This window comes from Drosophila mojavensis, unplaced genomic scaffold, assembly GCF_018153725.1.
Source record: "Drosophila mojavensis isolate 15081-1352.22 unplaced genomic scaffold, ASM1815372v1 contig_19, whole genome shotgun sequence".
NCBI lineage: Eukaryota > Metazoa > Arthropoda > Insecta > Diptera > Drosophilidae > Drosophila > Drosophila mojavensis.
Window position 1 is genome coordinate 4,613,221 of NW_025318726.1, and position 20,225 is coordinate 4,633,445.

General features: G+C 39.6%; 1 protein-coding gene across 1 annotated transcript in view; it reads left to right on the top strand.

Annotated features, from left to right (window-relative positions):
* The first annotated feature begins 2,946 nt into the window (after positions 1 to 2,946).
* The window catches only part of LOC6572068 (homeobox protein abdominal-B), a 42,742-nt gene continuing 25,463 nt past the window's right edge, over positions 2,947 to 20,225 (top strand). Inside the window, exon 1 of the mRNA XM_032733692.2 lies at positions 2,947 to 3,337. The gene's annotated coding sequence lies outside the window, so the exon portion shown is untranslated. The remainder of the gene's footprint in view (positions 3,338 to 20,225) is intronic.

The window sequence follows — 20,225 nt, forward strand, 5'->3', positions numbered from 1 at the left end:
TATGGGACTTTTTGAAAATGTCATTTACATATCTTATTTTATGATTTCTTTCTTTTGCATCTTCACAATTTTAAAGCGAATTTCCTTAACCAATATAACCGTTTCAAAAGCAGGCTTTAAAGAAAAAGTGTAAATGTCAATAGGTAAACAATTATAGCTAGCTTAACATTATTACTGGATCATCGCTACCTCTGTTTATTGATTAAACTATTTAAAGGAGTATACAATATGAGTAAATTCTTCGTTGAATTAATCTTTCTAGCAGATATATTACCAGCAGATTTCCCTATCGCCATTTTCTTTATGTTCGTATTCTTGACTTAACCAGTTGAGAATTCTAAATACAGAGATAATGACATTTGACTGAATAGCGATTCCTATATTCTTAATATAAAATTGCATAGGGTTTGCTTATTACCAATAACTGATAGATTGATTTTATAATTTGATTCTTAGTATCCGTTTTTAATTTAAATGATAAATTTTCAGGTAAATTTACAGCTATGTGTATAAGCTTTTAAGTTTTTTCTACAAGCAAATAATATAATCAAAGTCTTGTATAATATTTGTTAATAATATTGAGAATGGCATTACTGAAAGGTATCAAAATACTGAAACGCAAAAGAGCGAAAAACAGAAAATTATAAATCAGCACATTTTGTGTATACTTGAAATACGCTTCGTTTACTTAAATTCTTGAGCAAGTTTAATATCGAATCTGGTTGATTGTGATACGAAAGGAAAATACAGGTAGATTGGAATGTTTCAACTGTTGACTCCGCACCAAATCATTCTATAATTTGCAATATCTTGAAGGTGTCCAATATGTTGTGGTTCGATTTCAATGGAAATTAGTTAAGTTAAGCGAATTTATAAAAGCTTTTAGCTGCTTGCGCACAAGAAACAAGACGATGATGTCCTTGCCTCCTTAAACATTTTACTAGCTGAGTTGCGCCTTTCCACTCGTTCGCTCAGCCAAACCCAACTTATTGGATATGAGTGTGTGTGTATGTGTGTTTGTATCTGGGTGCGCAAATAAATAAGTGAAGAAAATGCGAGCCAAGCCTTGCGGCCGCAGAAGTAGAAGCAGAGGCAAAGGCAGAGGCAGTGGCAGGGGCAGGGGCAGAGCCAGAGGCAGAAGCCATAAATTTCGCCTGTCACTGTCTTAATGGGGCGACTGTCCTAAATTTATGCCACAATCAGCAGCGAGCAGCGAGCAGCGAGCAGCTAGCAACGGATGCCAATGGGTAGGAGTGCCAATCCCTGGTCTCTCGCCTCCGGTCGCTGGTCTCTGGTCTCTGGTCTTTGGTCACAATCCAATGCCAGCAGTCTGCTACTCGCACCCTTGTGCGTGTCCTGCGGCAAGCAGGAAAACTAAAAGAAAAACAACAATAACTTATAAGTCGTAAAATTCGCCTTCCTTCGCCTCCTGTGCCTTAGACGGCGCCTGGCGATGAAAACGGCACGAAATGCGAATGGAATGCGAAACTGTTCTGGACAATTTCCCAAATGTATCGCCTTGCCATTCGATTAGCAACCGCCGTCTCCGTCGTCCCCGTCGTCCCCGCCGTCTCAGAATTTCGTAGTCAGAACACGAAACAGTAGCGCCCTCAGTGGCGACACATCGCGCTATTACTCAGTTACAGCTGTCAGGCCAAGCCAGCCATTGCGAATAAGGGAAAATGGGCAAATGGGCAAATGGGCAAATGGAAAATGTCTGCTTAAGATGGCCGACTTCCTTTCCCTTGCTAAGGGTTGCTGCCCCGATATTCTTGCTTGGTTTGCGAAAATATATCCAACTAATTGAAACGACTATTTCACGAAATTGCAAAATATTTTCAAGCTCATTGATCTGAATCCCAAATTTGATTGTCTTCTTTTATTTCGGTAAATCAAATATAGAACAGCATAGAAGTCAATAAAAAGATTATTTGGTTCTATGTTAAGTCTCAGAGTTATATTGATTTACCATAAGTAGCTAAACAAAACTGAAAGACTATGGAAATCATTTGCGGTTTGACAAGTTGATAAACATACATGAACTCACTAGGAATATCTTATAAAACTTGTATATTCTAGCATTAGTTATGTTTGAATACGCTCTATAAATAGTATGGCATTCACCTTCCATCGTCTTTGTTTCATTTAATTTTTGAATTTTGAATTTGTGGAAATAAAACTATCAAGCAAATTATCTAACATATTTTAATTATTCATAATATTAACAGACGGTCTGATTGCGTAGGTGACTAATCGATTGGTTATCAATTCATATTTCAAGCCGGAAGGTCAAGCAGCACCAGAATTCGAATATATTCTGTTTTTTTTTTTACATTTAAATATATATATTTTTAGTTCACATATACACATATAAAATATTCGTCGACGATATAACTCCTCAGGATTGAGCCATGCGTTAATCAGACGGATAGTCAGGCAAGGTACAATACGTAAATATATGTTTGTATGTATGTGTATATACACATATATTCATTAGAAATTTCCCTCCAAAATGTCGAATAAGCTCAGTTTTTAAAGGGACCTCAGTCCAATTGGAATTTTCCACTTCGTGTGGTGTGTATCAAGAGGTAAAGTTGGAAGAGGAAGAGAGCTGCTGTCGCTTGCAGGAAATCACGAGCGCGAGGCGAGAGCTGTGCGAGAGCGAGTCGAACGAACCGAAAGCCAGAGATTTCAACTCGCAAAGTGGTGATTTCGTATTTGGCTTACACACATAAGCACACACACACATATACCAACTCACATACTGATTCTCTGTGGCTGTGCGTGTGTGTTTGCGAGAGTGTGTTTGTAGGTACGTTGGTGTAGCTCTTTAATGGTGTTGTTCTGGTTTTGGCGCTTGGCGTTTTTTACGGTGCGCCGCCCGAGTATTTACCACTTTACAATGGAGTTTTAGTACCCACGAGTCGTCATTGTCGTCGTCATCATCGCCGCATAAAGTCGAAATTAAAACCGCGGAGTGTTAGCCATAAACCAGTTAAATCAACCCAATCGTAGCTCGATATAATCAGCGTCAATCCCAGTTCAGCCATTTTCAATAATTTAATTGTTCGACTCGTCCATACAGAGCATTAAAAACCGATCAACCAAATCGCCAATAGTACCTAGCACTCGTCTCGTTTTTAATACACATAAATAACATACATTATACATACATATATTGAAAACTTACGCCTATAATTGAGTGGTTTGTGTGTGCTCAAGAACAATCTCAGATAAAATGAAGAAGCTGCGTTGGAGAAGTGTAAGAGTCTGAGAAGGGAAAGCCCAGGCAGAAAATAAGTAACTTATATGAAATAATATGAAATAAACCACAGAGGTATGTATGTAAGACAATACGAAATAACTAGCTAGAAAATATATTGGGTTCATCTTATTTAATTAAATAGAAACAATCAATCAAACAGTTATCGTCTATATATATTGTTGTTAAATATAAAAATGAATGTATATAAATGTTACAAACTTCAGTTTACATTTGATTGACAATAATAATCTGATAATAAGTTAATAAGTTAATCAAATAATATCGAACAAGATGTAAATTAATCTATTAACAGGGAGTATTTGCTCGGGGTAATTGTACAAATGGTGCATCCATATAAACGGGGCATCTAAGTATCTCAACTGTTAACTGTTGTGTCACTTAATCTATCTGTGGCGTTTGTATTTGCCCAAATAACTTTGTTGACCTTCTTAACATATAAAAAATATTTATTGCATTTACACTTTTTGGCATCTATTCTACTCTGACCAAATTGAAAGTAGAGATTTCAAACTAAAATTAAAACTTAATACTTTATACCTATATACTAAGAAGAGTTTAAAATTGTTTCTCGAATAGTTATCCTATTTCCTTGATGTAAGATGGAAAACCCAATTTGATGTGCTGACTTCTGTAGTGAAAACACAGATTTATTATAAACATATGTGAGGGATCTCAACCAGAATGGATTTAAAGCCTGTGAAATCTGAAACACTTATAGCTTGTTAGTGTTGTACAACAAACATTTACCATGAATAAAGCATAGGTTATATTTTTTTCGTATTTTTTTCAGAGATACATGTTTTAAATGCATAAGCGTTTCTACTGAGTATCATTGATCACATTTGATTTTAGATTTCTTCAGACTCCTTCTTAACACATTAAATAGATTTACATTGCTAAACATACACTGCTTATTGGCTTATCATGATAACACTTTAAGAATAGGAAAGTCCATCTAGAATACAATTAATTGAATACTCGGGCTCCGCTGGCACATCCCTTACTACAGACCAATCGCAGCTATTGCGTGTTGTTGTTAATATATGTTGTTATATATATGTGATGTATGATAAACTAAAATTTAGATTTCAACAAAAAATTGATTTCGAGAAAAATTGAATAAACCAAATCGGAAATTCTTTAAAAAGTATATTTGTATGTAGGAGAAGTGGATAGTAAATAAAGTTATGTATGTATAATCGTCATCTGCCTCATTACATTGTAAGTAGCTTTGTTCTTATTAGGTTTTTAATTTTTATAGCATCAGCACCAGTGACTGGTGTGCTAGAATGATATCAATATCTCTTTTCTATTCGCACCCGTACGTAGGACATTGAGCATTGAAAATGAAAGATTTACATACATTGAATAGTCTATGGATCATATAATCTGTGTCATATGTTTAAAATAATTAATAAATTTTACTGAGTATTATTGCGGACGTTGACCTACAAGTGTTTACGTTTTCGATTTTTTCAGATTCTTCAGTTATGATAGAAATATATATTTGCTAACAATGTTTTTCTTGCAATTAATATATTATTAATATAAATTAAAATTTAAATGATTTGATTTGAAATTGCCGTACATTATTTATACGAGTTTATTGAATGAATTATAACAATGTTAGGGAATACTTAAGTCAACGCAAAATAATTAATATTAGTTTAGGTCCCATAGTATTCGCAATTAACTGTTAAGCCCGTCCAAATTAATCTGTTTGGTGAGTGGACTTCGATTCTTTTGGCTCTAAAATCCCTTGACCCGGAGGACTGACCAGTGATTCCAATTAGATGTATGGGGAACCCGCTGCTCTGCTCTTGCTGTGGCTAATTAGCGAGGAAAAGCTGAATTAAGCTCATTGCAAATGGCCTAAATGGCTTCTGTGGCTGGCATTTTTGGTGCTGTTGATCTGTGTGCTGCCATTTACGACTATCTCAATAAAATTAATGCATAATTACAGCAATAACACACAAAAATTATTACAGCGATGGCAGGGGCAGAGAGCGAGTGGCAGAGCCTGTGGCACCACAGCCAACTGGCAATTGCAATAAATATTTACAGCCAAGCAAACACTTGCTCAAATTAAGGACTTGTTAAAGCAAATCGAAACGGAATGGAATCGAAGCATTGAATCAGCGACCAAACGTACAAATTGATAAAAATATAAAAATAAACAATAATGACGGCCATGGAACCACACACCGCTTCACACCCGAATATTGGAGTCCAGTAGCTGGACATGGGGAAGTAAAGTGCAACATGTTCTGCAAGTTTGGCAATAAGAGGCAGTTTCGGTGATCTGTTGTTTCCTTACCGAAATGTAAGTCGGAGTCAGCAGCTGTGGATGCTTTTAACGAGTGCAAAACATGTGTAGCCTTCGCCCTGCTCCGAGGTCAAATTCAAAACCGAAACCGAAACCGAACCTGAGACCCGGCATGCCTGCCGCTATTTCGTATGATTAACTTTCGGATTTTGTAAAATTATAATGGATGCGGTATCCGTCCGGGTGGGATTTTGTGTGTTTTGTATGGATATTCTCTTGCTTTTGCAAATGGCGCGTTTTACCCTTGGGCCCCACTTGCAAAAGGAATTAAGGTCGTAAAATGCTCAAACATAGGCTTCCGCTTTTCCCTGTGCTTCCGTGTGCAGAGCTCAAGCCTCCAGAAGGAGAGCTCGTAAAAAGGGGGAATACATTAAGTTTGCAACCCCCAAAAATTGCGGTAACAATATCAACACCAACAGCCTGTATGTGTGTCTGTATGTGTGTGTGTGTGAATCAGAGGGGATGTAGACAGAATCTGCATTAGCATGCTTCCAAAATTAAGTTGCCCATCAACAGGCCCACTTCAGTATATACATATACATATATATATATATATATATATATATATATATATATATATATAGATATATTTTTTTTATACGACACTCGCGCGCATTCAAAAATGAAGCCCTGCGTGGGTTGTCAGGTTATCAGCAACATTTTTTATTACGACTGCATTCTATGTTCCCCATGGCTAAATATGCCTTCATCAATTTGATTAGGAAACAGTATTGTATTTCATTGCATTTTGGCCTTTCAATTCGTGATGTAGTAAACTATACTACCAGAAAACATTAAACAATCCTGATAAACATTTTCTAATATAATAACAATACAATATAATAATTACATATAATAGTGTAGCTGCAAAATATGACTACCATAATATATTACATTATAAATTACAAAATAAAATAACTACTATAAATATATATTACATCATGATGTCATCATTGTCAATTTTAGATTTTAGGAGTTTTTGAAGCTTCTTGAAACCCGAAAGAAGACAAAAAATTAAATATCATTTATAATTATATTTTTCTTTACGTTCTCCATTATTGGTCTTGTTTTAAGACCGTAATATAATTACAAATATTCGCAAATATAAGATATTTGTGGACAGTGTTTAAATCAACACAATATTATTTTCTAGAGGGAAAATCAATATTAAAATGAAACATTAAATAAAACACATATGAATATGTGAATATGCTTGAATATTGAAAACAGACGACTTGCAATCGTAAATAATTTTGTGGGTAAATATATTTATATATTTATGATTTATATGTACTTGTAAGTAGAAGAGAGTATTATGTAGGAATTTACATATAGAAACATTAAATACATATATCTGTTGAATTAAAGTTTTAAAACGGATCGCTCACAACTGATTAGAAACTCGCTGAGATAGCGAATGAACGGAACTGCCTTACGGCGGAGGCAAACAAATACCAAGAAAATGGATACAAGACAAAGGCGCGCACACCAAACGAGGGAGCAATAAAATGGCCACGAAAGAGAATGAGAATGAGAAACGACAACGAAGAACAACGGCTGAACCAGCACAGGGGCCGCTCTGTCTTTATTCTGTTGTGATACCGAGAGTCACGAGATAGGGATGCCAGGCGCGCTGACAGACATATACTGAGACATACATAGCCAAAAGCAGGGCGAGTGAGTGAGTGAGTGAGTGAATGTGTGAGTGAGTGTGTGTGCGTGTGCATGAGTGTGCGTGCGTGTGCGACAGCAAGTGGACCTGCGCACGTGTACGAGTGAGATACCAACTGTGGGAGAGTGAGTGAGAGCGCAAGTGAGGGGCGGGCTGAGCGCCGAAAACGAACTGGCAACGAGACCACAAAGAGTCAACGGAGGCAGCGACGCAGCGCAACGCAATGCAGCACGACGCGGCGCGAAACGACTGCGGAGAGGCCATACGAAAAAGGCGAATGCAAACCAAAAGGCAAAACAAACTTAAAAACTAACGCAGAGGCGAGAGCAAAACACGAGAGTAAGACGTACGCAGAGGGGCGCAGAAGGGAAGAAGGGAAGAAGGCGAAGAACGCGAAGAGCGCGAAGAGGAGCAGCACCAGCAGCAGCAGCAGCAGCAGCAGCAGCAGCAGAAGCAGAAGCAGCAGCAGCGGCAGCAGCAAACGGAAAAAACATTTTCCAGCCTCGTCGACTTTTTACAACGAATTTTATGGCATTTAGTCATAAACTTCTTGTTAGTGTAGAGCGGATCGCAGCGCGTGAGAACCGAGCACAGCGAACTGAAAGCAAACGAAGCAAAAAAGCAGGAAAACAGAGAAAAACAACCAAAAGTCCAAGCGGCAAAAGCGAACTGCGAACGGCAAACACAAACAATAAGAATAAGAATAAGAATAGGAATAGCCATCCGCACAATTAGAATGCCAACTTTAGAGTTCTTATCACCTTTAACTACGCGAATTAGTGCCTAAATCGTGATTGTGCAGTAAAGTAGTGTAGTGCCGCGCGTGAAAATGAAATAAAGTTGTCAAAGTGAATAAAAATGCAGTCCGCGGCTGCTGCACTCATCTAGCATCAGCATCTAGCATCTGGCAGCAACTGCAGCTCCCCCTCCGAGTGCCAACGGACAGCTAACTAAGCGCAGAGATTTCCGCAGGCGCCCATCAAGCTTACGTTACGTAAGTAAACTCCCAGTAGGCGTGGGTAAAATAAGTATTAAAGTGTAAAAGAAACAAAGCGCTTTCAGCTCCTGCCGATGCCAATTAGTGAGTGCGTGCTGAAAATGGCATCCTCGTTCGGGCCTGGTCCTTGCTGCGACAAGGTTACTGCATCAATGCCTACTTCAAGGTTGCTCTCGTTTAATGGGTTCACGTCGCAGCCATTTGGCATTTCAATTGCCAACAGCAAATGCCGGCTGTGGGATGCTTATGCATGAGTTGTATTATGCAATTGCCGTAACTGCACATTAATTAGGTGTGAAATGGGATACCTGTGCACCACGACGATCGACACACACACGCACACTCAGTCGCTATCAGCTGCAGGCAAATGGGCTAAACGAGAAAATGAAATCGAATTTAAAATAGCTGCTTAAATGATTCCAACTCAGTTTTTCATCAAGTTTTCATTGTCGGTCAAAAGTGCATAGACTTCAAACATTTTTTGGGTGTTATCAGATCATTTTCAATGAAACGAAAGGCATGCTGATTAGACTGCGAATTAATTTGTTGCCTGATCCTGTAGGTTCTTCCGTCATACCTCAAGCCTCAGTCAACTGAATTCACTTTTAATGCTAAGTCTAATCGTTTCTCCAGTAAAGTTTCGTTTACATCCACTCTCTCTTAACTTACATATTATCCTGGTACGCTGAAGAATGATTGTAGATCATTGTCGTCTGATTAATCATCAAGATCTGCAGATCACGTCAATTAATTAACGATCAGGTGTGAAGTAAACAACTCCGGGCGCGTCCTGTGCTCCCTTTTATGATGGACTCTCGCCTTAATTGACCGCTGATGTCGCTCGTAATAGCACGCGGTCAGTCGTTGCTGAGTCTCAGCTAGTGCGCTTCAATGGATTTATTGGCCCCACTAAAACCATTAGCACCAGTTATGCTCGCATTCTCTCTCTCTCTCTCTCTTTCTCCCACTCTCTTACTGTAGTCGCACTTCCAGTCCATTGCGTGTCGCGCTTGGTCACTCGCACCTGCGCTTGCACCTCGGCGGCGTCAATTGAGGCAATAATTTCATAAATGTTCTTAATCGTTATACGCTCGGTTTACAGTTTAGCTAGAGCTGCTAGCTGGAGCCACTGGCTCCATAAACTTTGATTGCACTTGGACGACTTGATTAAAGCGCAATCAAATGAAAACTTTTCAGCGCCTTCCCCGGCAAAGGTTCTTCTCCTGCGGTACCTGCAGCTGACTAAAAATGGGCAGGGCTCAAATATATATATGTGTATATGTGTGAGGGTGTGCGTGTCATTGCTCGTGTGTGTGAGAGAATGAGTGCTTGTATGTATGCGTGTGCGACATGCGTATAAGAAGCATAAGCGAGTCATTGGCCAAGCCCTCTTTTGCGGCAGCCATGATAATTCAGCTGCCATTGCGACTGTGCGTGCGTACACTGAGAGAAATGCGGTGGGTAGTTCGAACGTATACAAATCAATTTATTATTAATAAACCCATTGAATGCACAAAGTTAACTTTAGTTCCTCATATTACTCAACAATTAATGAGACAAACTTGTCCCATAAGTAACAGTTGTGGATCATAAGTGGCAATTAATTAACTAATTATTCCTATAACAACTATATAATGTGGAATTGGATGTGGCTAATTTAATGAATTCTTCAGCTGAAACTTGTCTATGCTCAAATCTCAAATACGTGAAAATTAACTTGCCTGAAGCCCGTCAAGAGGTGATTAATTTTTATTAATTTTAAACGGAACATCGTTTATGTCTGATTTAATTTTTCATTTGAGTATGCCCGCAAACAGAAGCAGAGAGTGTTCCCAGCTCACAAATAACATTTGCTTGGACGCATTTTACAGAAATCTGTTAGACGTCTGTCTCTTTTAACTCCTCATTTTCCAGTTTAACTCACAAATGAATGTAATATAGTTCAATTATTCGCCGCTAGAGACGCTATCTTATGGGTTTGTGTATAGGCTGCGCTTCGAGTTTAGTGCGCAGACTCGACGACAGAGCGCGCTCTAAAGAACTTCGAAAAAGCAGTCAAGTCGAAGAGTTCAGTCTCTAAATCAATTAGATATTGTGAAATTAATGATATAATAGTTATTAGCTTTATGGCTAATATAAGAGAAATTGCACTAAAATCATATTTATTTATCACGTTTTGTGATTATGAGAAACTGTAAGTTCTCTCAAATCAAACGTTGTGGCTGGATTTTTATTGATTTTCACAAATAGATTTTGATTCCAAAAACAAATTAATATTATAAAATTAATGATTTGATTAACTTTAACTCTCTCTCTCTCTCTCTCTCTCTATCTATCCCTCTCTCTCTCTCTCTCTCTCGATCGATCGATATCGGTTGGCTGTAATTATAATAGCTAATAAATAAAGTAATTTGAGCAGTTACACAAAATTAATAAAAAGAAAAACTGTAAAGATAACAAATAAAGGGACGAACCTCCTATATATGAGGCTGCGGGACGAGTGAATGCTTCCACCTCTCATGGGGCACATATATAGTGGAAGTTGAGTTAGAGTCCGCCCTTGCTGATGCGATATGGCCAAGTTGAGCTCCGAGTGGTCTTTGAAGACAGCTGATACTGCTCGTAGCTTGGGGGCATTGAGGCGGAGACAGAACACGGTGTTGGCGTTGCCGTTGGCGTTGGCAACACATGAGCATTTGCTTCCGAGAACGTTGCGCTAGCGTCGCGAACATTTTCAGTGCACATGGAATTCCCAGGGAAACAGAAATGCTCAAATGTCCGCTGTCAGTTTCGTGGAATAGTGCTCCACATTCGCCAGGCGAGGCTGCCGCTGACTTCCGCCGAGGTCACATGTGGCAGCAGCTCCGCTGGCTGCGCGCACAGATGACGGCGATTGCTCTGGATGCTTGACAGCATCAGCTGCGCTCTTTATTGCGTCTCGATTTCTACGCTTGTGTGGGCTCATCTGAAGTCCGTCGGCACATTTGTCATTCGAATAAAATGTTTGCAAACGAAAATTCGAATAAATGTTTGCCGAGTGCCATAATGAATTTATTTTGCATATATTGCAGATTGTCCTGCCTTGAACTTGTCTGCTTAGCGTCGAATATTAATTAATTTTTGATTTCAGAGATGATTTTATTGAAATGAATAGCATTATGTATACAAATATATATTTATTATTTTCTTCTGATACCAGAGCATTTGAGCTTGAATATCTGTCTACAAATACATATCATAATATCATAGTTTTATATACTGTCAATAAAAATGGATATTTCAATAAATAATATTATTCCCTTTTGATATGCGACCTCTTAGGCTAAAGTGTTTTTATATGAATTACTATGTGCGAATAATTTCAATAAATCAATAAATAATAAAATAATACTAATATTATAATATAATGCCATATAACATTTATGATAATATACCAAATACAAATAGAGATTTAAATGAATAATATAATATTTTCATCAAAATTTACAGACATATGTAAATATTTTATATACATATATGTATATGGAATATTCCCTTTAAGTATCAGAACTTTTAAGCTTAAGTATCTTTGGTATAAATTATTATGAATGAATACGTTCAATAAATCAGTAAATAATTACATATTAATTATATAATATCATAGTATGATTAATATAGATTGAGGTTTATTAAATAAATCATATTTATCATAATTTATCAATATGTTAAATATAGCTTGCTTTATCTACAGTTTATTGCTTCTATGTGGGTCAGAAGTATATGTATTTAGTAGCTTGTTAAGTCTTTTCAGCAGATATTTGGGCCATAGCTGGAAGTGCAATTTGCAATGTGGAAGCTCGCTTTCGACGCCAGTATATAAACGTGGATGGGGCGCAAGGAAAGTTTCCTTTAGTTATGGAGAGACATACCCGAAACTCGACGTGTACGCTGGGATTAGTTGGGAGCCAATTTATTTTATGTCCTGAGGCACAAACATAATCATGTCTAATTTTGTTTACTTTCAAAAATACATAAGTGTGTGTGTGTGTGTGTGTGTGCATGCTGGTATGCGTACACGCGTGGGTGACGGTATGTGAATGCTCAGTGGCACGCCAGCTCACTCCGGCTTGCTGCCTCGCAGCGAGAATGACAACGGCAACGACAACGACAACGACAGCGACAACGACGGCGGCAATGGCAACGGCAACGTTCATTAACTAAATTTAGAGTGCGACGGCTGTTGTGGCCACGGAATGCCTGGGGCTAGGCAGCAATGGCAGCAATGGCAACAATGGCAGCCTGCAATGGCAGCTCAGCAGGAAATTGGATATATTTACATGGAGTAGAAGAAGAACAGAAACAAGAACTTTAGGGGAGGAATTGCCCGCACCCCCTTGCAGCGGCTCAGCGCCGCAGCGACGCAGCACAAGTTACGCAATCGAATAAGGCAGCGCGAAATCAGAATGCGATGGCGTATGGAGGTCCTTTTGGGTCCTTGGGCCATTTCGCACTTCAGCCCACTCCCGCAGGAGGGTGTGGTTGCGTGGTCGGGCGACAGCTGGAGGGTGAAAGGGGTGCACGGGTGACGCATGATGCTTGTTGTTTTAAAATTGCGTGCGGTGAGGTTGCCGAAGACTCTAGCCTCGGGTCTGTTGCGTGCCAAAGTCCTCAGGCCCAGGGAGATGGGACTGGGGTTGGCCTTTCAGTATGTCTGAGCGTGTGTGTGTGTGTGTGTGTGTGTGTGTGGGGGCGCACATTTTTGAGCAACGCAAATGAAATTGTATTTAATTTGGGCCCGAATAGGAATGCAATAATTTTTGGTGACTAAAGTCCCGTCACAAAACGGTAGCAATTAAAATGTTTTTAATGAAATTTAGCAAAATGTTTGCTTGCTCGCTGCTCCGAAAGGCTTGGAGATATTTTAATTATTTTGGCGTTGGTTTTACGGTCGGTCTCTCTCTCCCTCCCTCTGCCTTTCCTTCTCCCTGTAGCTCTCTTTATGCCCCTCACCCATCTGCGTCCGTCTGTCTCCATTGCTGGGTTTCACGGTAATCGCAATGGCCGTTCAGCCAAGAAAGCCTTTGGCCCCAAGCTTGTATTCACGGCCTCATTCATATGCGTTCGACCACAAGATTTCAATCCATGCTTATTTTTTTACCAGACAGCACACACACATGCACACACACATACATGCACGCCCGTGGCAGTCCGCTGGCAAATGCGGTTTTTGCTTTTAAGGCAATATGGCAATAGTAGTCGTGAAGTCAGATTGCGTGTAGCTATAAATTTGTGATTTTAATGCGCGTTATTAAACTGCAAGCAGTTGCGGCCCCACCGCCCCATCTCCCCATCTCCCCATTGCCCCTACCTACTCTCTGCCAATTCGCCGGGCTAGGCCAATAAAATGCAATTAATATGTTCCGCCAACCTGCAACAAAGTTCTCGATTCTGCCGAGAAGCTCGCACAAACCACTTCACGATGATTGGCAAACGCAGCAAACAGAGCTAAGCGAGGCAACTGAGGCGACATGCAACGCTGCAGAATAACAACAAGAGCAACAACAACAACAACAACAGAGCAACTGCGATTGTCATGATACGCGCTGTCACAGGCGAGCGGTGCAGCGGCGACTCTTTTTTGTTTCCGACTCCATTTTGCACAGTTCGATTAAGCCAGAGCTTGGCGATTTGCATTGTAAATTCTGCGATATAATGCCCGATAATAGGCGTTGGCCGCTGAACGCAGCTCGATGCCGGCAATCCTTCCCCTTCCCCCTCCCCTTCCCCGTCCACTACCGCTCCCCTCCTTCGGCAGTGGCCAGTAGCCTCTGTAAGTGCGGCTCGTTATCTTCGGGCTCAAGCAAGTCACGTCGCCTAATTTATTCGACGGCAAAAGCTAAAATATTCAAAAAACGTGTCTTTCGATTTTTAATGGCCGCGCATAAATTTCAGCATTAAGATTCGTAATAACTTCATTACACAAACTATAATTTTGTGGAAAGAAAAACAAAGCCAACCACACGCGGCACTCAAATGTCAACTCCGCGCTGTCATTGCCCAAAAACCAACGAAATACAAAAAACCTAACAAAAGAATATTCAAATGCCGAAACACAAAGAAATATTTATATACGTGTTCCAGATTCTGCTCCCACGCAGAGTTTCTAGAGTCGATTTCAGTGATATTCGAATCGCATATAAGATCTAGTTGTTAACAGTTCGAGTTTGGAATTTGGGGCTATCTGCAACAGAAAAAAAAAGGGATAAGTCGACCTCATGATAACCGACAGCAATTGGTAAAACAAAACTCATTCAGAGAAAGCAGAAGATAATATTAAGAATATAATAAAATATCTATGTTTATACTGTAATATATAACGTTATATGCCGAGTAGCAAGCTCATGCTGATGAAGACCCAATCAATTAGTTTATTTGAAAATATATATATTTCATTTTTTTCACTTGAAAATATGTTTCATACATTCAGCCAGCATCGTTTTCTTTATCAGCAAAAAGATAATGGGGCATCAGCCAATCGTGTTTCAACAGAAATCTTGCTTAGATGTGAATATAATATATTTATTGATTTAGGCAGAGTTGTTAAGTAATTGTTATTCTAATTGAGTTGCATTGCATTTAAGTTTTATCAAACTGAGGCAGCTAAAGAGATAATGGAACTTAAACTTGGTAAATAAAGAGAATACATTTAGTCAAGTTTGTAACAAAAAATATACTAATATATTGTAAGAAGAAGTGTAACAAATAATTTAGTAACAGTAATTGTTTTTAAATTAATATTGAATGGTTTTCTAAATCGTAAATTCGATAAGGCAAAAGATATATAATTGAGAAAGATATAAATAGCCAGTGCAAGTAGTCTATGATAACGATATTAGTAGTTAAACTAAAATGCACTTAAATAATTTTTGGTAATTAATGAAAATATTTTTTAGACAGACTCCTGGATATATTTTCAGTTAACAACTCTGGCCATGTTGCATTGCTGATTAAAGATCAAAACTAGTAAGCAGGAACAAAGATCAGATCAATCAGATAATCATTATTTACAGCCCGGGCACCTGTGCATCTCCACCTGCATTGGGTAGAGGCCCGACGAATGTGTCATGGCGTACAGTCACCAAAAGCCGATCTGCGGCTTAGCATCGGTAAAAGTGTGTGTTTACGACAGCCTTTTGCCTTACCCTCTCTCTTCGAGGTGGTGTGAGGTGATTCCCTTTACAAAAATCCTAACTTGGCCCGAGTCTCATTTCGTATGCAGCGTCTGGCATTTTGAGCAGGGCGGGGCTGAGATTGGGGGCGGGGGCTTGGGGTCGAACACAGCGACAATGCTGAGGTGTTGATAGAATAACACAGGGCATTTTTAGTCGAATTATTACACACACACACACACATATATATATATGTACACATGCACATATTCACATGGACATGAGGACATGCCCGTAAACAAGTCAGGGCTTATACATATTTAAGTCCCATAAAGGAAATTTCAAACTGCTGCCTGATTCAGTGCATCCCTTTCGCTCCCGCCACAATCAGTGGGGCTTTTGGGCTGTGCTCACATGTGCGACTATTACGTGAATAAACACACACCCACACACACATGCAGACACATACAAACACGTGCTGGTAAGGGGGGTTAAATGCACATATTAAATTTGAAACGCATATAGAATTTTTGATCAGCCCACGACAGCAGCGACCATTACATTGGGAGTGACTCTGAAGTTGGGCATGGGTAACAGATTTTCGGTGGTGCGGCTACAGCGGCTCAGCAGCCGTATTCGTTGACTACTTTTCTGCCACTGCCATTGCCGACGGTGTTGGCGGTTTCTTGCCTTGGCGCTGCCTCAGCTGCAGTTGCTCAGATTCGCATTGCAGATGACTCTAAGCGGGATTCCCTTCTCTGTGGAGGCACCTGCCCAGCTGGATTGACGCCTCTAATCAGATCCATTATATCGACGAATCTATGGGCATGAGTAGGTAGGTAGGGTAGGTAGGTAGGGCTCCCGTCAGACCTCTAATGCCCTCCAGAGCAGTTTACAATGCAGGCAGGTTTCTTTAACATATTTCTTGTATAGGTAGGACTCCCTTTAGACCTCTAATGTCTTCCAGATCTGTTTACCATGCAGTCAGGTTTCTTTAACATATTTCATGTATATTTTCGTGAATCGCTTAGTAGTTTCTCTTTGATGGTGTCTTAACTGTGAATTAGATATGTGGCAAAGCATTGATAACTGAATTGTGATAAGCCATTCAAAGAACTGAATAGTTGAAGAATCTCATTTGACTTTAAGTTATTTATTTCTTTCATTAATAATTTGTAAATTATATAAAATTCGACATTCTTGAATAAGATTTGCTGTCTTCAATCAGATCTATCGACTTTTACTTAGCTCTGTCTCTCTTTAATGCCTCGTTTTGTTTTGACTTTTTTGTCCTTTCACTCCTAGTTATGGCTTTTAAAAGTTGTCAATCGTTGGGTGGCGAATCAGTTCGAGCCGAAGGATGTCGAGCCTAACAGCAAGAAGTTACATAAGCGAAAGCGAGCATAAACAATCCTTTTGTGTGTATATATGTACGCGCTGTGGACTCACCCTTTGGCCTTTTAGCCAGTAATCCCAGACTCTGAAATCGACATCCCTCCCTCAACGCGCTCTGCTCTAATTTCATTCTTCACGGTCTCTTCGCCCTTTGTTTGAGTTTTGAATACGTCGAGTTCTATATTTGTATATGTACATAAGCAGAAAAGGAAATATGACGGTGGCTAGGGCAAACGGCAAAGAGCTAAGGGCAAAGGGGAAAGGGAAAAGAGGGAAAGGGTTCGTCTAACCGTCGCATCCATAAATCAGTTGGGCATCGACATCTACATCGCATCGCATTGCATCGCATGGCAATATGCGTGAATGCAATAAAATCATAAAATGAATTGTGTAAGGCAAAGTAGGACGAGGCAAGACAAACAGAAAATTTGAATCTGTGACTGTATGAGGTCTCCGCCTGAACGGCTGATTGCCTTTTATGGCCCATTGCGTTAACTGGACACAAATAGAACTCTCGACAGGAGTGACAGGCACTGCGGAAACTCCGCTTAAACGGGAGCAAGCCTGATTCTTGATTCCTGATTCTGGCACATCAACTGAGACTGAGACGGAGACTGAGACTGAGACTCACAGTGAGACGCGGACTAAAACTGAGTACTGTAGCATATTTGTTATATGTACATATTTTGATTTGATGCGCGTGCAGGTCATGCCCTCTTAGACTCTGGGCAGCTGGCGGACACAGATGCAGTCACAGATAAAGATACGCACACAAATAGAGATACGGCAGCGTACAGAGATACCTTCGCCTGATTGCGTGCAGTCAGAGACTCGTAAAACGCATTTGCATTCCAGCCCAGGCAGATCTGATGAGGTCCGCAGCTCCACATCTTGGCTAATGGATGCTGGTATGGCCAGAAGCATGGGGCATGAGGCATGGAGAATGGGCCATGGCGCATGGGGTTTGGGTCTTTAGCTGTGTCTGTTGCATATGTAAATCGAATGTATGCAAATGGGCATCAGCAGCAGAAGCATTGGCCGTTGTCGCAGTTGTCTTCTCCCCAGCCATCAGCGGGCCATGTTCGGGCATTGTCGAGAACTTACAGAGTCCATTCAAAGTGCCCTATAAAAGTGTCACATTTTATATGGTCAGCAGGGAGTTGGCATTATGGTCAGCCTCTGATTAGTGCGCCAGATATACTCGCCCAGCACTCGCCCATTGTACTATCCAGGTGGAGGAGCAACATTCCCCACATGCCAAGATGCGGATGCATGTCTTTAATTATTTATACAAACTGCTTGGCCAATTGCAGAGGTGAACGAACGAACTCGCTCCTCCAGCCAAAGCAACGCAACCCATAAATATCGTTTGGCACAATGTTAATGTGTTTCAATTGCATTTCTGTTCGACTTTGTTTGGCTCGTAAATGTTTATTTATGTAGAATTTGCTTCAATAAATACTGCATTGCTGGCGTATACAAATATTCTTAATTTTTTATGTTGACAGCCTTCAATTCAGTCTGATGTGGGATATAGCAGAGTTTTTGAAATATTTAAATTATTTCTGAAGTAAAAAATAAATTAAAATATATTATTTCATTAAAGTTTTTGTTTTTTTTTTAAATTCATTATTATTTATAAATTTTATAATAATGGCGATAATGAGAATTTTACAAATATTTAATATTAATTCTAGAGAGTAAAAAATAATTATTAATCTATATTATTTAATTATATATAGTTTGACTTCTTTTAAACAATATAATTTTTATAAAATATATTTTATTTATTTTATTTAATTATTATATTTTGTTAGGAATTTTCGTAATATTTTTATTTGTAGTGTAAAAAAATTAAATTAGAAATTTAGAATTCATTTTTTATTTAATTATATTTTCACTAAGTCAATTCCTGAATTAAACTAGAGCAGTGAATAACAATTAAAAGTAGTGTGAGCTTACAACTCTCATATTTATTCTCTATGATGGCAACTACGCTGATCGTAAATAGATTCACTTTGGTTTTGATTATTTAAGAATATTTAATGATCTCAAGACTTTTGACAGCTTAAGAAATCTTTGTGCTCCAGTTGACTGCTGCATCGAATTCGTGATTCGTGAGCCGTGAGTCGTGAGTCGTGATTTTTGGACAGTAGACCGCACAGTCAGCGTGTCGGCGTTTCTGGCGCAGTTTGCAATAAATCCAGAAACCATAATCGGGATTTATGGATGCTTTTGTTGTTGTTGCTGTTTGGTGTTGCTTCTGTTGTTAATGTTGTTCATGATGTTGTTGTTTGGCTGGTGTGGTGAGTGTGTGTATATATGTGTGTGTGTGTGTGTTGGCGGTGCTTCAAACATTTTTATGATGTCTCTGCAGCATTTATGAGTGCTATGAGCCCGTCTAGAGCGGGGGACGAGGCGGCGCGTGTTAGCCGAGGTAGAACAGCCACCTATATTACGCGCCGGTCATAAAATCGGAATAATTTGCAACAAGTGATAATTGTTTTACAATATGTGCATGCGTGGCTGCGAGTGTGTGCCGGCGTGCTATCAGAGGGTATTAATAAGTGTATAAAAATTCAGAGCCAAGCAATCGTTCATATTATTAGTGAAATGGCAATTTACCTGCTCGACTGCGACTTGAATGATAATGTTGTCTAGATGCGAATAGGAATGGACACCAATAAAACTTGAATAAATAATAATTTGAATATTAATACTATTATTTGGGCCATTAGGCAGAAGCCACAAGAAACGCTGCCGCCAACTGAGACCCATTAACGATGTTTTACGATCAATTGTGATTTTTGCACGCTGAACACATTAACGAGGGCGCTAGCGCTGGACTGATCAATCCAATTTATTAATTATTTGATTTTTATTGTTATGGAATTAATTAACTATTGTAAATATTTGAATGTCATTGCTTGTTGGGCGCTCACATGGAAGGTGTCATAACTCACGTAATAAACGCTTGGCAGTTGACTCGGCTTTGTCACAGACCAATCATGGCCCACTGTACCAGCCCATAAACCGCAGCGACAACAACAGCAACAACGGAGACAAGAATGACGGCGGGCTTTGGTATCTTGGGCCTGGCCCATAATTCACTCGCTCAAACACTTGAATAGCCTCGGCAATCGTAAAAACGGGCGAGCGAGAAAAGAGTTTTACAATCGTTTAAAAACTCGTCAAAAAATTAGGCCTTAAAATATTGTACGATTTGCGTTTGGCGATTGCTGGCGACGCGCTGAAGCAGGCCTCCATCAATAGACACCACCCGCCCACGCGCTAGATACCACACACACACGCACACACAACATAAGCAACACCACATGCACAGCAGGACCCACTCCCACAGTTCTACACTGCCTCACTCCCACACCCCGCCCTCGCTCTCG